We start from the raw sequence: 16,466 nt of genomic DNA, 5'->3' as shown, positions 1-16,466 counted from the left end.
AAAATGGATCTCAGGAATTCATGAAGGTAATGCAAGCAGTCTTTTGGTTGGTCACTTGCCCTGCTAAAAATAAGCATCACCAGAGACATTTGGAATGATGTCAGTGACCTTGAGCTCAGAGTTCAGGGAAGAATTCTTCAGTTAAAAATGTTTGGAGTCAAGGGTGAATGACTTGACTTTAATGAGAACCAATGTGATTTAGTGTTTAAGAGGTTAGGCTCAAGCGACTAATTTCTGTTAGGCTTTGAACAAACAACTTTATCTTAGTGCCTTCATTTCTAAAATGTCTACTTAATAGAACTGTTATATAGATTACAGAGTTAATATATGTAAAAGCACTTAGAATAATCAGGATGCAGGCAGAGAAATCAAACTCGAGCTGTTTTCAAATATGTTGGAAGTGCTGAAAGGTTAAACAGGGGACCACAGAGCAATCCAGAGTTTAACAAGAACAGGAAGTTTCACTCCATAGGACTGGAAGACAAAGAAAGGAGCAGTTTTAACAAAGCCTATGAGCTGGAGCTTTCTGGAAGAAACTGGAATCATGAGACAGACATAGTCTTTTCCAGAAATTCCACTGCAAACACCTAAGATGAGAGATATGCCCTGGTTCCAACTGGGTCAATAGCTCTTATCCTAATATTCCTTCTCTCTAAAAGGAAGATAATATAGCCTATTTCCAAGGATTTCTGTGTGGCATTTGAATAAGCTAAGGTACATGAAAGCACTTTTAATGTCAAGTGGTACATATTTGTAAGATACTATTAATGATGATAGTACTGTTCACTGTCAAAAACACACACATTTTTTTGATCATTTGTCCTCACAGTAAAATAGAACTACAAGCAGCAGTACAAAATTACATTTCTCCTCAAAGAATAATGTTAGCTGAATATTGAGTCAAAAGAGATGAGAACCAAGGAAACGTAAAGGTAGTATTATGTAAAAAATAAATATGATCTGTTGTGATTTCCTGACTTTTCAGTTAACATCAGAGTAAGAAGCATCATGGTTAGAAAACTTTAAGAAATGCAGAACCCTTAACTTGAAGTGTATTCTGTATTCATTTAACTCTCTTAATGTGTAGTATTTTATGAATACTTATGATTCATTACCTCATTTGAGATTTTGAGGGTATATATGTAAATACATGCATATTACCTTCACTATTGGTTAAAATATTTTAAGGAACAGAGACCCGCGGTTGCGGCAGTGGGGTCGGACGCGCACCGTCTTGCTCTCGCCTGGGTTCGGCCCCGACCTTGAACGGTGAGGAAAGGAAATGGCCCTGCTGTGCTACAACCGGGGCTGCGGCCAGCGCTTCGATCCCGAGAACAACTCCGACGATGCTTGCACATATCACCCAGGTGTTCCAGTCTTTCATGATGCCTTAAAGGGTTGGTCTTGCTGTAAGAGAAGAACAACTGATTTTTCAGATTTTTTAAGCATTGCAGGCTGTACAAAAGGCAGGCATAATAGTGAGAAGCCACCTGAGCCAGTCAAACCTGAAGTCAAGACTACTGAGAAGAAAGAACTTTCTGAATTGAAACCCAAATTTCAGGAGCACATCATTCAAGCCCCTAAACCAGTAGAAGCAATAAAAAGGCCAAGCCCAGATGAACCAATGACAAACTTGGAATTAAAAATAGCTGCCTCGCTAAAACAAGCACTTGATAAACTTAAACTAACCTCGGGGAATGAAGAAAATAAGAAAGAAGAGGACAGTGATAAAATTAAGATTGGGACCTCGTGTAAAAATGGAGGGTGTTCAAAGACTTATCAGGGTCCACAGAGTTTAGAAGAAGTCTGTGTATATCATTCTGGAGTACCTATTTTTCATGAAGGGATGAAATACTGGAGCTGCTGTAGAAAAAAAAACTTCTGATTTCAATACATTCTTAGCACAAGAGGGCTGTACAACAGGGAAGCACATGTGGACTAAAAAGGATGCTGGGAAAAAAGTTCTTCCTTGTAGACATGACTGGCATCAGACTGGGGGTGAAGTCACCATTTCAGTGTATGCTAAAAATTCACTTCCAGAACTTAGCCAAGTAGAAGCAAATAGTACATTGTTAAATGTGCACATTGTATTTGAAGGAGAGAAGGAATTTCATCAAAATGTGAAATTATGGGGTGTGATTGATGTAACACGAAGTTATGTAACTATGACTGCAACAAAGATTGAGATCACCATGAGAAAAGCTGAACCTATGCAATGGGCAAGCCTTGAACTGCCTGCTACCAAAAAGCCGGAAAAACCAAAAGAAGATACAGCAGAATGAGCTGACAGGGATAGAAAGTTATTGCCTATTTCAGAATTCTTAGCTGTGTGGTAAAATGGTGGCTTGCTGCTGTCCTCTCTTGTTGCTGTGTTGTCATTGTTGTTGCTGTTATTGTTGAATCTGGCAGTTCAGGGTCAATGGTAGGTTCTTAAAAGCCAAAGTCAGTTTATCTTTCTGTGCCTCCCATCTTCTTTTTGAGTTACCTAAGTTTGATTATTCATTTCTCCTCACTCGACAGAACTATAGTTGGGTCCTTTACTTGATAAGCTAGAAAGTAGCTCATAGTTACAGTATTTTTCCATATAATATTATGTTGAGCAGAGAAGTGTAAAAGAACATTTGTTTTGTTCACATCTCTTTTCTGTTACCCCATAATTAGTAAAGCAAGATGGAATGTCGGAAAAAAAAATATTTTAAGGAACAAGTTCTGAAAAAGGATAGGTATGGTTTTTGTTTATACATATGTATTGTTTTTAATAATAATAAGTATTAAGTTAATATACACAGTTCAATTTCTTACCTTTCTCTTCTCTTTCAGAGATTTAATTTTATAAGTTCTGTGTCTTTGTATTATCAACTTCACCTGGAGAACCATAAATATTTGGTTCTACTGATTTCAGGGGCAATTCATTTTTGGTCGTCCTGTGCAGTCACTACTCTAGCTGCTGACATCTTCAAGACTTTGATCTTTGGCCCATTTATAACTCACAAACAGTTTTATATTTTAACCTAACTTGTAGCTTGGCCTTGGTAATTCTGCAGTTAGGTGAATTAATAATCAGGTGACCACATATCCAAGGGTTCTTGGAACTCAACCAGCTTATGCCTGTTGTTCCTACATAATTATTTATAGTTTCCCCTTTCATTCTCATAAGTGTCCTGGTTTGGATAATAAATTATATGGTCACACATTAGTAAGTGTCTCAAAAGCAGAAACAGTATGCACTCTCTGATAATAGTGTGCCCAGAATTTCATAAACAAACCTCTATACAAATGTAAGCTATTGTTATCATTTTCTATGCAATATCCTGGTATTAATTTTATCTGTAAAAAAAAAAAAAAAAAAAAAAAAAAAAAACAGAACGGACTGAAGGAGTTCCCTATCTCACTTGCAGCAGAAGGGCTGAGATCTGCTCAAGAAATATAACATTTTAAAGTCTCAGTTTATTCATCTGCAAAATGAAAGGGCTGAATTAAATTATCTCTATGGTTCATTCCAACTGAAAAAGAGCCTTCCTTCCACATCTTCCTGTTTCCAACACAGCACATCTGAAACTGCATATTCTCTCCAGATTACCTGGTTCCCTCCAAATTGTTTGATTCTTCACTTTAACCTTGACATTTAGCCTAAAGGGCCTCCAATACACAGAGGAATCTTGACCATAAAACCATACTCCAAGAACTCAAAATTTGAGACTTTGTATATTTTTGCTCATATTTCCCTTAAAACTCTAGACTTGCCTTTACATTTGACATACTATACATCTCTGAGATCATTCAGATCCAACTTAGGGGATGATCAGCCCTATTTTTGCCTTGACAATTTCTTCTCTACCTATCACCAAGCTGAGGGTATATACCACTTGTACACTGGCATTTTTGCCACGCTAGAAAAAAATTTAACAGGCTATTTACTCTCCATGTCAATTCTTATTTCCTTTTTCTTTGGTCCCCTCTTCCTTCTCATCATTATTTATTCTTCCCACATGGCATTCATGTCACTGGAGAAAATAATTTGATAAACTAAATCTCACTAATGTGTAAAAGGTTTATTCTATTTTCCTAGAAGTATTTATAATCTTAGAGAAGGTCAAAAGAGTAAAATGCTTAGTATAGAGTAGTTGCTGATAGCACAAAGATTAAATTATATTGTTGACAGAGTTCCTTGCGTAGTATAGGCTCTCAATAAACACTAGTTGATATGCACATGAGATCATAAAAAAATGAAAGAAAGTCTTCCAAGGCAGAGGAAAGTGAATATTTTCAGGCAGAAATTCCTCCAGATATGTCCAAATATCTCAAAGTAACAAAAGAGCAGGAGGCATCCACTAGCAGTAATGAGTTCTGTGTAACTTTAATTTTAAGATGTGGAGAAAGGGAGGAAGTGGCATTGGAATGGGATCCAGAAGTGGAAGCAACTTTCATGCCATGCTAGGTCTCAGATTAAACCATTTAACAATTCTAGGAATATAAGTTAGATGTAGATTTCTGATCACTATGGCATCAGTGTGCAGGGTATACTAAAGGCAGGAGACATTGGACCCAGAAATCTCTAGAGGCTAATACCAGTTATCAAGGACCTATTAGGTTTCACTGGGCCTTACGATAGACGTCCATGTGGGGATAGCAATAGGGCTGGATTGAGAAATAGTCTAAGAATAAACTCTATAGGATTTTATAAACAATAGATATTGGGACCAAATAAAGGTAATAAGAAGGCCTGAGTGTATATTGAATTTGATGTTTTAAAAAAGGAGAACTACATGGGAATAAAGCTATAAATAAGATAAAAAATACAGGAGGAAGTTGGGAAGAGAATGTGGACAATGAATTCAATATTAAAGATACTGAGTTAAGGTTTGAAGCTGACCCAATTACAGCTATAAATAGAATCTAACTCTCAGAATGGAAACCAAAGACAGGGGAATCAGTTGCTGACATCATGAAACCACCCATGGAGTATGTAGAGAACGTGAAGAAGACCTGAAGAAGGAGCACTAGAGAGCGCTGGCATTTAAAGGGAGTATCCTAAGGCCATATATGACAAGTCCATAACTGATATCACTTTCAGTGCTGAAAAGATGAAGGCTTTTTCTCTAAGATCAGGAACAAGAAAAGGACCACTCTTGCCACTCTTGTTCTACATACTACTGGAAGTCCTAGCCAGAGCAATTATACAGGAAAAAGAAAGAAAGATACATAAATCAGGAAGGAAGAAGTAAAACTGTCTATATTTGCAGATTCCATGATATTATATATAGAAAGCCTTAAAGATTCCACCAAAAAACTATTAGAACTATAAATAGATTCAGTAAAGTTGCAACATACAAAATCAATGTAGAACATAGAGTTGCATTTTACTAACAATGAACTATCAGAAAAAGAAATTAAGAAAACAGTCTCATCTACAGCAGCCTCATAAATATAAAATACTAGGAATTAATTTAACCAAGGAGGTGAAAGACTTTTACACAGAAGACTGTAGACATTGATGAAAGAAATCAAAGAAGACACAAATAAACAGAAAGATATTCAGTGCTCATGAACTAGAAGAATTAATACTGTTAAAATGTCCATACTACCCATATTCATATAAACAAACAATTAAATACAGGAGTAAATGGAGGGAAGCGAGAGGAGACAAATCTCCTGTACAGATTTCCGAATAATTTATGCAGGTAACCGTCCTCAAAGAGGTAAAGTTTAATCCCCTCCTCCTTAAGTGTAAAATGCACATAGTAACTTTCTTTAAAAGAATACAGAATGGGATAAGGGGAAATGGGATGAAGAACTAGAGTGGAGAAATCTGTTTAAATACTACTTCAAGCCAGGAGATCAAAATTAACATCAACAGGGATTAAGTCATGCTGCTACTATATACTCTTTAAAAAAAAAAATTAAGATTTATGCATTTATTTGAGAGAAAGAGACAGCACAGGCACACATGTGGGTGTGGGTGCGAGCAGGGTGGAGGGGGAGGGGCAGACTCCCCACTGAGCTCCGAGACCAGGCAGGACAACCCTGAGATCATGACCTGAGCTGAAACCAAGAATCAGACACTCAACAGACTGAGCCACCCAGGTGCCCCCTACATACATTTTTTTAAAAAATATTTTATTTATTTGACAGAGAGGTCACTAGTAGGCAGAGAGGCCTGCAGAGAGAGGAGGAAGCAGGCTCCCCACTGAGCAGAGAGCCCAGATGTGGGGCTCGATCCCAGGATCCTGAGATCATGACCCAAGCTGAAGGCAGAGGCTTTAACCCACTGAGCCACCCAGGCGCCCCAACATACTTTTGATATATGATAAGAATGACACTTCTGTGGTCATCTTACTGAAACCAATAATCCTAGTCTAATCATTAGAAAATATCAGGCAAACACAAACTGAAAAACATTCTAGAAAATACCTGATCAGTACTCCTCAAAACTGTCAAGGTCACAAAAACACAGAAGGTCTAAGACACTGCCAGAATCAAAAAGGAGCCCAAGGAGACATGAAGATGAAATGTAAGGGAGTATACTGGATGAGATCCTGGGATGGGGGTGGGGAGGACATTAGGTAAAAACAAAGTAACACTTGAATAAAATATGGACTTCAGTTAACAATTGTATCAATATTATCTCATTAACTGTGACAAATATACTAATGAAACTATAAACTATACTAATGAAATATGTTAATAGTGGGGGCAAATGGGCAGTAGGGGGGAGGTATAGGAGAACTCTATACTTACTCTGCAGCTATTCTGTAAATTCTGTCTTAAAATTTTAAAAAGTTTAATAAAAAAATTCTAGAATCCTGCCATATACAGTAGGTTCAAAATTACTGGAAAGTGTATTATCATTAATGGTGCTCTCAGTTCTAGGAAACACAGTAAAGGAAAACAAGTATCTTCACTGCTCTGCTCGCCAAATCCATTCATCAAACAGATGCATTTACTTCATCTGTTAGTAATGTCAGCTGCAGTAGATATATTTATTCATCATAATGATTCCCACTTATTGAGCCCTTATTAGAGGCTGAATATATGAACTATCTTATTTAATACTCAAAAATCCTTTTGAGATCTCCGCTTTTATTATCTCAACTTTACAGATGAGGAATAGTAAACTTGCAGAGTCTAACAAAAACTTAGGCAATGTAATATGCTTACAGCCTACAGCTAATAACGGGAAAATTCTAAGCTCCAGCAGTTTGTTCCCAGCACCTACACGCTTTAACGGGTCTGCTAAACTGTCTCCTACACACGCGGATTCGCCCGCCTCCACACACACATGCATACTGCATTACTGCTCCTCCCTCCTTGTACTACTGTCAGGACCAACGTGCTTTTCCAACCACTTCTTTTCTATCTGCAAGTATACAAATAAACCCAGGACAGAATACATCAGATCATCCCAAACACTGGCCCTAGTCCAAGCCCTTAGTGCTGTGACTCACATCCATTTCCTTACTATTAAATCTATTATAAGGTAATATTTCAATTTGATTGAGTTCACAATTCTTGTTTCCTTTTTTTTTTTTTTTTAAGATTTTATTTATTTATTTGGCAGAGAGAAATCACAAGTAGGCAGAGAGGCAGGCAGAGACAGAGGAGGAAGCAGGCTCCCTGCTGAGCAGAGAGCCCGATCGGGGCTCGATCCCAGTACCCTGAGATCGTGACCTGAGCCGAAGGCAGCGGCTTAACCCACTGAGCCACCCAGGCGCCCCATAATTCTTGTTTCCTTTCAAGATATACTGAAAGCAACAGCCTTCCTTGTAGAGGGAAGATAACTGAGAAGGCAGCACCACTGTACCCAGCCTCTTTTTCACATCCTCATGGCCCACAATCATTGCTCTAACGCACTGACACAAGAGGCTAAAGAGAGGACACGTTATTTCCTTTAGAAAGGCAAGTTTCTAGTCAAGCTTACTTTCTGTTTTCATGAAAACACAGGTTACAGAGGCAAGGATTTTCTGTTCATGTGCAACAACAGCGCCTTCCAGTTTTTCACAAATCTAAAGCAATTTTGTTTTCTATAATTAGGCCATAAGCCAGTCCATGCCATCCTGACTCATTCAGCTGCTTTTGTGCTGTAACTGGAGTGTGACTGTTCCATAACTGGGATACTGAGTGCTTTTGATTTGGCCTGTAGCAAAAATAGCACAAAGAAAAAGATCTTTCTGAGAGGAAATCTTGAAAGCCAAGGAATGATAACCTTTTCTCACACTGAGGTCTGGGGATGGGGCAGTGGTAAAACAGCAAACAAACCCAAGTCTAGGGCTTTCCAGTCTTCAGAGGATTCAGGCCCACAAGAATTCCTTCCCAGGCACCACCAGACAATGTTAACATCACCCAACCAGCATCTCATACCATTACACCATTAGACAGGTTCTTAGTTTACTTCCCTAGGACACAGCACATATTCTAACCTAGGACCTCTTTCCTCCCATAATCAACTACAAGAAACCTTGAAAGAGTTTAGAGAACTTAAAGAGCCTTTGCATATCCTCTAGGATTACTCCTCATTTGACAAGGGAAGACTTGGAGAAAGAAGCCTCTGTCTGTCTGACTGGAACTAGGGCACACAGGCAACAGTCGCAATTTCCATTTGCCACATTTGCACATTTTCCTGGCCTCTCCTCTGAAGCCTTCCCTAACTGTTAATCCAAAATGTTCTCATCACTTCTCCATTAGCATTCCTTCACTAATAAGGAACATAATCACATGATCACCTCTGTTAGTTTGTACTTCACTCTCTCCTCTGCTTCTTCTGAGAGCATTTTGCTTTCCTGTCATAGCAGGAAACACCCTCAGTCTTGAAGTGCAGCCCAGGGTAACCATGCAGCTGCATGTGTCACTAGACTATAAATCCTCTCAAGTAAGGGATTCGGTGTCCTCCTCCCCACAGGGTCTTGCATCTTGCTCGAAAATGCTTGCTGAACCCAAAATTTGCAAGTGCTTTTACAAGCCTTTCTCATCAAATGTGTCCATAAATTCTTGAAGAATCAGACTTTGGAAACACCTCTTTGGAGTATATCATTCCCTTCTTCCCATCTAGGAACAAACACATAAACACACACACACACACACACACACACACACACACACACACACACTCTTTCTCTCTCTCTGTCTCATCCCTTGCAGTTAAAGCAGAATTATCAACCAATAAATATTTCATGAAATATACTCAGTAAGACTCCAGCCTTGTTGCTCATTGATATGGACTATCTTTCTGATATAGATACATTTAAAGAATGGAAAAAGCAAGAAGAAAAACATCAAGTAGCCAAGAGAATAAAACCTACTATTTTTAGACTTGGAATTCCATATGTAATTCTAATATTGCCTTCCTATAAGAATACATGATTACAAATAAATACTCTAACCAGGTTCTCAATGAAATCCATCCTACAAAGCTATTCTTTATAAAATATTCATTGAATGCTTATTATGAACCACATAATATTTTAAGAGTTGGAGATAAAAACCTCGTACCTTGGGAGTTCATATTCTGTAATATATGGAAACGCAATAAACAAATAATACAGACATGTAAGAGGTTACATAGAGATCAGTGTAAAAAAGGAAAATGCAGCAGGTCAGGGATAGAAGAAGCATATCTATCCACCAAGGAAGAGTTGTCCAGGTTTTGTTATTATCGTTGTTGTCATCCTAGAGAAACTTGTTACTAGATTCGAATTTCCCTAAATACATATTTTCTCCCACCTTCATCTGCTCTAGTGAGGAACAGAGAACCCCTACCCCCTCCATTTGGGGGACTCCATGTATAAAGTCTGAGATAGTGAGGATGAAGCATAAAAATACCATGTACAAAGGAAAAGAAAGTATCTGCCGTTACCTAAACAGTCAGATACACTCCATCCCCAGGCCCATTTTGCTCTTTTAGGAAAAGCCCCTGGGAATCCATTTGAGTGGAGAACAAACTCTTCCTCTGGAGGGGCACTCAAACCCCAACATGGACTAGGAAGCGCTAACATTACATTACTGAGGAAGAAAGAAAATGGACAGCATCTCAGATCCTAGCAAGGGGAGAGGATTTGCCCCTGCACTACCCTGTAGTCTGCAGATCGGCTTGAATGAAGTAAAAGCTGAGTCATGTATATATATGTGGGAAGGACATTGTAGGTATAAGAAGGAGCAAATACAGAATCCCTTAGAAGTCCAGGACATTGAAGCAAGAGCAGTGGAGCCAGCATGGCTGGAAAGGAGAAAGGAAAAGAGAGAAATGGGAAGCAGATGGCCTGGGCTTTGCATAGTGAATGATCTTTTAGAAACTTGCCATAGTGTTATCCCTCTGAAAAGGGAAAATGAAAGGAGGAAGAAAGGCAAGAAAAAAGAGAAAGAAAAAAAAAAATCCTAAAACTACAGTTAGCTCTGCTCCTTTGTTGTTAATGGATATGCTAATTTCATCTCAGGAAGAAACTTGTTAAAGTTTCTCTGAGCATTGCTCTTATATCCTCCCTTCTTTCTAACCCTATCACTGTCTTCTGATTCTCCTCATCAATGGCCAGAATTATTTCCTATCCCTCCTGACTGGTTTCCTTCTCCGTTCAAGCCCCCTTCAACACGGCCTCAATCTTTTTAACACGACGCAATCTTTTTAAAATCCGCATCTTACCATGATTCTCTCACTTTTTCAGAGACTTCCTTTTAATTTTTCTTCCCTAATCCCACACTCTATACCAAACTGTAGTCCCCACTCTAGAGTTAGTGGTTATTCCCTGAACACTCCAGGCACTTTCACACTTTTACCCATATTTTACCTGGAATTCTCCTCCTGATATCTCTTACTCACTCCATCCATACAACTCAAATCCTCTAACCTCTATAAATTTCAAGAATATCCCCACATGTATTTTACCCAATGGAAGAATTCATCTTTTTCTCCCATACGCTTGCATGACACTTTGTTTATGTCATTATTGTAGCTTTTATCATACTTCACTGTGTTTATACTCTTCCGAGCTACAATGTGAGTTCTCTGTCAGAAACACTATACTCTCCAATTTTATATCCCAAATATTTAGCAGAGTAACATATATAAAAAGATGCTTAATAAATATATATTGAATTAAAAAGGGAAAGAAAATAGGAAATGAGTTGAAAGTGGGGAAAGTCTCAAAGCAAATCAGAAAACAGGAGAAATCCAGACTGTAAAGAGATTTACAAAGTCAGCAGAAAGAAAAAAGTTACAAAATATTAAAGTCAGAACAAAACTTTGTAATATTTTTTAACTATCAAATTTAACAAATGATAGAATTGGGATTCAGAACCCTCAGGCAGGAAATAATCAGAAGAACTTGAATTCGAGTTTCAGCGTTTGGTCCATGGTTCTTAGTGACAGCACAAACCATAGATAGTACCCACAGATCATCCTGCTCACCTGAGCGTTTCTGAGACGTAAAGAAGGTTGGAGCAATTTTAATGCACCATCAAATTCATTTCAAATGTTCTAATTTTCCTCTTATTTAAATTATTTTTCATTTGACAGCTTTACTTCCCTACATGTATCTTATTATAGGCATATTGATTTATCACTTCACAATCTATGAAGTATTAAACTATCATTTCACCAGAATTTCATAACACCCTTTTTAGTCTTTGGTTTCAATCAGATATTTTCCCCTTCCTATTCCATTGCTCCCAAAACTATGAAAGGTCACTTAAAATATCAAATAGACAGAAGATGAGGTCACCACAAGACCACCTGTGTTTCTGTGGTTTGATACAGACGCACCGATGCACCTCATAGGCACAGTGTTCTGATGCTGGCCCTGCTAACCTCAAGTTGAGTGTCACACATCTTCTGTGCCTTGATTTCCTTTTCTGGAAATCAAGAAGGCTTGACCAGCAGTGGTTTCCAAGTCTGGCTAGGTATCAAAACTATCTGGAGGCTTTAATAAATCTAATTGTTTAGGTCCTTCTCTTAGAACATCTCAGGGGATGAGGACCAGAGATCTATATTATAAAAGCTCTCTAGGTGATTCTGATGAGCAGTCAGGTCTGGAAATCTCTAAACCAGATGATGTCTCAAGTCCCTGTTGGCTCTAAACCTATGAATAAACCATGTTTTTCTTTTTTATCCATTGTTATGTGTGCAAGTCAGTTTTAGATCCAGACATTTGGTTCCTCCCTATAGCCTGGAGAAAACAGACCTGAAATGGTAAGACTAGTCAGACCTCAGAAGTAATGGCTTGGTTTATATTCTGAAGCAAAGGACTACATGAGAGCATAGCCTTTTCTTTATTTCCCAACAGCAGGCTTCTTACATGAAAGAACTCACATATTTTCCAGAACAGTCTGTGTGTTCTCAGAAGTGTACAGGTTTATTATTATTATTGTCATCTGCTAACTTTTCCTGTTGGACACCAAAATCCATCTAAAATACTGAAGAAACCCAGTATCTTGTGTCTTATTTAACAAAATACACTAAATACACTAAACAATAGATAGTTGTTTCCAACAAGTTACTGATGCTCAGATGATGCCAGGAAGGAAACAACAAAGACCAGGAGAGACACCTCCCTGTTACAAATTAAGAACCTTTAGTTTTTATCTTATTTTCCTTTGTTTGGTTTTCTTTTTAGTTCAAATAGTGATTTTCAGCTGTTGGAAAATCAAGCTAATAATCTAATTCAAAAAGAGCATTATATAAACCACAAAACTAATTTATTGGTTAATATAGCAAAGGGTAAGAAATTCTAGAAATTTAAAACTTTTAAGACTACTAGAGATTGAATAAATGTAATTAATTAATTCTAATATTCTTTTCTCTCTTTCTTTAAATCACTGATTGGGCAGTATAGAATCAAGTTAAAGACAAAACCTTAAGGTCTTTCACTGGAGACCTCCCTCCAGATTCATATTGCCCATCACCTTCTGGGCTAGTGAGTGGTTTAACCAACCATACAAGTCCACTGTTACTTGATCCAGACTGTAGTTCTTTATCTTGTTCACAACAATATCATGAAAAGCAGTCATATATCTTTCTGAATTCATGATACTCAATGTTCATTCATTTGTTTAACAAGAATTTATTGGACCACTAACTATGAGTTAGGCACTTAAAAAAAAAAAATGACTAAGTCTGCCTGTTGCCTGTTTTGAACATTCTAGATGAGAAGACACATAATTTTTTTTGCCAGTGCAGTTACTGTAAAAAAGTAAGATTTTGCAGGGTTTTAGGGATAGCTTCATGGTAAAAGATATTTGAACAAAGCCTTGAAAAGTAAGTAGAGTTTGGCCCATAGTCAAAGCAGGAAAGAGCTTCGAACAGAGAATGCATGGAGTAAAAAAGGTACTTCATGATAGATTCAGGAACCTCTAGGTAGTTTGGTATGGTTTGGGGATGGGGTGATTTTGAAGGAGTGGTGGGAAATACACCTGGGGATGTAACAGGAGTCAGGTGGTGGCTAAAATAGCTTCTTTCTGTGTTACACTTAGGATACCTTCTTTTTCTATCTGGCCTCTTTCCAAGAATCAGTTTAAAACCTCTAAAACATTAGCAAATCCACTGAAAACACTTTTTTTTTTTTTTTTTTTGGTTGTCCAGAAATACTTTATCATTTGCCATTCCCTAGTATTCTGGTCAAACACCTCATTCCAGTCCAGAAAACCAAATCTTTTTTTATTAGTCTCTCAGTGTCCAATCCCTATATAGACTTGTTTTTGATTCTACCTACCTTGCCTTTTTCTCTGCACACATTCCTTATTCTTCTACAAAGAATCTCAAAGTCAATTAAGATAACATTTTAGATTTCTTATTGACTGAACTAATATTCTGAATAGAAAGTGTCAAGTAGGCAGCTTTAGTAGATTTGATGTATGTTAACTTTTGGACATACAATTATAGTTGTGTTTCAGTGTTCAGCATTCAGACTTAGACAGAAAACGTGTTTTCTCTAATTCAGTTGATCATATCTCTTAGAATCCTGGTGGTACAAACCTCAAAGTCCTCATATAGGTACAACCAGTATTTGTTGTAGTTTATATAAACATCATTTTAGAAGGAAATATTTATCCTTGGAAATGCTAAATGTTCTGTGTTATAAAACAAAAATTATACTGTAACACTAATTTTCCATTCAAAGTTTCAACACACACACACACACACACACAGAGTTTGGTCCTGAATGAATTTGCCAGCTCTGCTGCTATCGGGAAAACAAACACTGGCAGGTCCAAGGATTAAAACATGTTCACTTCCTTACCCTCATACATGCTCAGCTTAAAATGTCCAAGGTTCTTCTGTTTCAAATTAAAAACATGTAAAAGAATTGAGGCCGAACACTTGTCTCACATAGAACAACTTGAGAAAGTTTTATGCTCTTTTATTCCCAAGATTTCATTTATTTATTGAAAGAGAATGAGAGTGAGAGAGAGAGTGTGTGTGTGTGACAGAGTGCAGGAGCCCTGTGGAAGAGCACAGGAAGAGGGAGAAGCCAATTCCCAGCTTAGCAGGAGCCCAGGCAGCGCTGGGATCCCTGGATCCCAGGATCCTGGGATCATGACCTAAGCTGAAGATAGACGCTTAACTGACTGAGCCACCTAGGTGCCCAGAGAAAGTTTTATGTCCTAAAACCCTCCAAGTCTGCTTATGCCACTTTTTATGATAAAGATCAAGAAAACTGAGCAAGCCTGTCTAGCAGGGCAGTGATTAAGTCTGATTCACATTGTCACTGACCTTGGTTTTATCTGGCTTGCTACCTTCTTTGATCATCCATTTGCATATGTTTTTCAGTAATCCTCTTTGGATGTGGCAGCTAAAAGATTTTAGCTGAGGATATCTATAAAATTCAAATGTACCATTTTCAATAACATTTCAATTTAAAAAATAAGCACTCTAGATATAGGACTTCTGGAATTTTTGATTCGAAAATAAACAAATGTCTTGTTGGTTTCCTAGCACCCTCTGTCTCATAACAGTTCCCTGCTGCCAATAGAAAATGATCACATCAGGACCATATTCATCTATCCTCAAGTAACAGACATTGGCAGACACACTACATTCTGAGACTGTTTGTCAGCCTTTGGCTGGTAGAGTTTAAATTCTGATTCACTCTGGCTGCTCCAGAGATAAGACTTACAACTCCACAATCACTGAAATGGATTCTGATTCCTATAATACAGATAGACAGAGAAATGGTAGAGAATGGTAGGGAAAAAGTGAAGAAAAAAATAGCTTAAAATTCAATGGAAAAAGAGAAACACATACACAAAGAGAAACACATACACAACACATACACATATATATATATGGAATATCTTCTCCATTTACTCAAACTACCTTAAAGTATCCAGGTTTTACTAGCTCAGAATGAGGTCACAGTGTAATGTAGATTCCACAGGTCCTGCATGAGTAATGAGTTTGACTATTTTTAAGAAGACCTTGAAAAACCATTTGTGGAATCTATTCCAATAAATATGACATATTTAGAGGTAGGAATAAAAATACAATGAAACTTTATAGCTTATATTGCCTTAAATCTACATAGTTCCAAATTCTTTTGTTAGTATACTTTTTCAATTAGAGTGCTTTTTTTATCATGAGTTGTTCTTATCATTATAATTCCTATCTGGACAAATGAAGAGCATGCGTGCTAGATTGCTTGCTCTCTGGACAGCACTGATCATGTGTCAATTGGTTTACTGTTTGAGGCACAGCACAATCTACTAGAAGGTAGCAGTCTACCTCTTTCATCAAATGTATTCATATCTTCCTCTTTATATTAGACCCTTAGTAGTTCAGATTCCCCTCTATTTTGCCATTATCTTTTTTATTTTTTAAAGATTTTATTTATTTGACAGAGATCACAAGTACGCAGAGAGGCAGGCGGGGGTGCGGGGGAGGGGTGGAAAGTAGGCTCCCCACTGAGCAGAGAGCCCGATGCAGGGCTTGATCCCAGGACCCTGGGCTCATGACCTGTGCCGAAGGTAGAGGCTTTAACGCACTGAGCCACCCAAGCACCCCTCTTCTTTTTTTTTAATTAACATATACTGTATTATTTGTTTCAGGGGTACAAGTCTGTGATTCATCAGTCTTACACAATTCATAGCACTCACCATAGCACATACCCTCCTAATGTGCATCACTCAGCCACCCCTCTTTCCCACCCCTCTCTACTGCAGCAACTCTCAGTTTGTTTCCTGAGATTAAGAGTCTCTTGTGCTTTGTCTCCCTCTCTTATTTTGTCCCATTTCATTTTTTTCCCTCTCTTCCCCCATGATCTTTTTAAGAACTTGCTTAGAAAAGAAAGTAGATGGTTATTCAAAAATAATAGAGTTTCAAAAGTATTACATGAAAGGCTACTACTGTCTCTAATTAGACTATGCTCAGAGATCCTAGGATAACTACATTTTCTCTACTGGTGTCTCATCTTAGTCTGTGTCACAATCTGTTCCCATGATTTCTCATTAGTCATTTGGTGATGGTTATGTCAAGATCTTAGCCTACT

General features: G+C 37.8%; 1 pseudogene across 1 annotated transcript; it reads left to right on the top strand.

Annotated features, from left to right (window-relative positions):
• The first annotated feature begins 1,199 nt into the window (after positions 1-1,199).
• Positions 1,200-2,678, top strand: LOC309860904 (cysteine and histidine-rich domain-containing protein 1 pseudogene; annotated as a pseudogene). The gene has a single exon. The product of its transcript is annotated as a cysteine and histidine-rich domain-containing protein 1 pseudogene (transcript).
• Positions 2,679-16,466: the final 13,788 nt, after the last annotated feature.

This window comes from Mustela nivalis (assembly GCF_964662115.1).
Source record: "Mustela nivalis genome assembly, chromosome: 3".
In the NCBI taxonomy this organism is placed as follows: Eukaryota; Metazoa; Chordata; class Mammalia; order Carnivora; family Mustelidae; genus Mustela; species Mustela nivalis.
The sequence above is the reverse complement of the archived record's forward strand: the minus strand, read 5'-3'. Positions and strand labels throughout refer to the sequence as shown.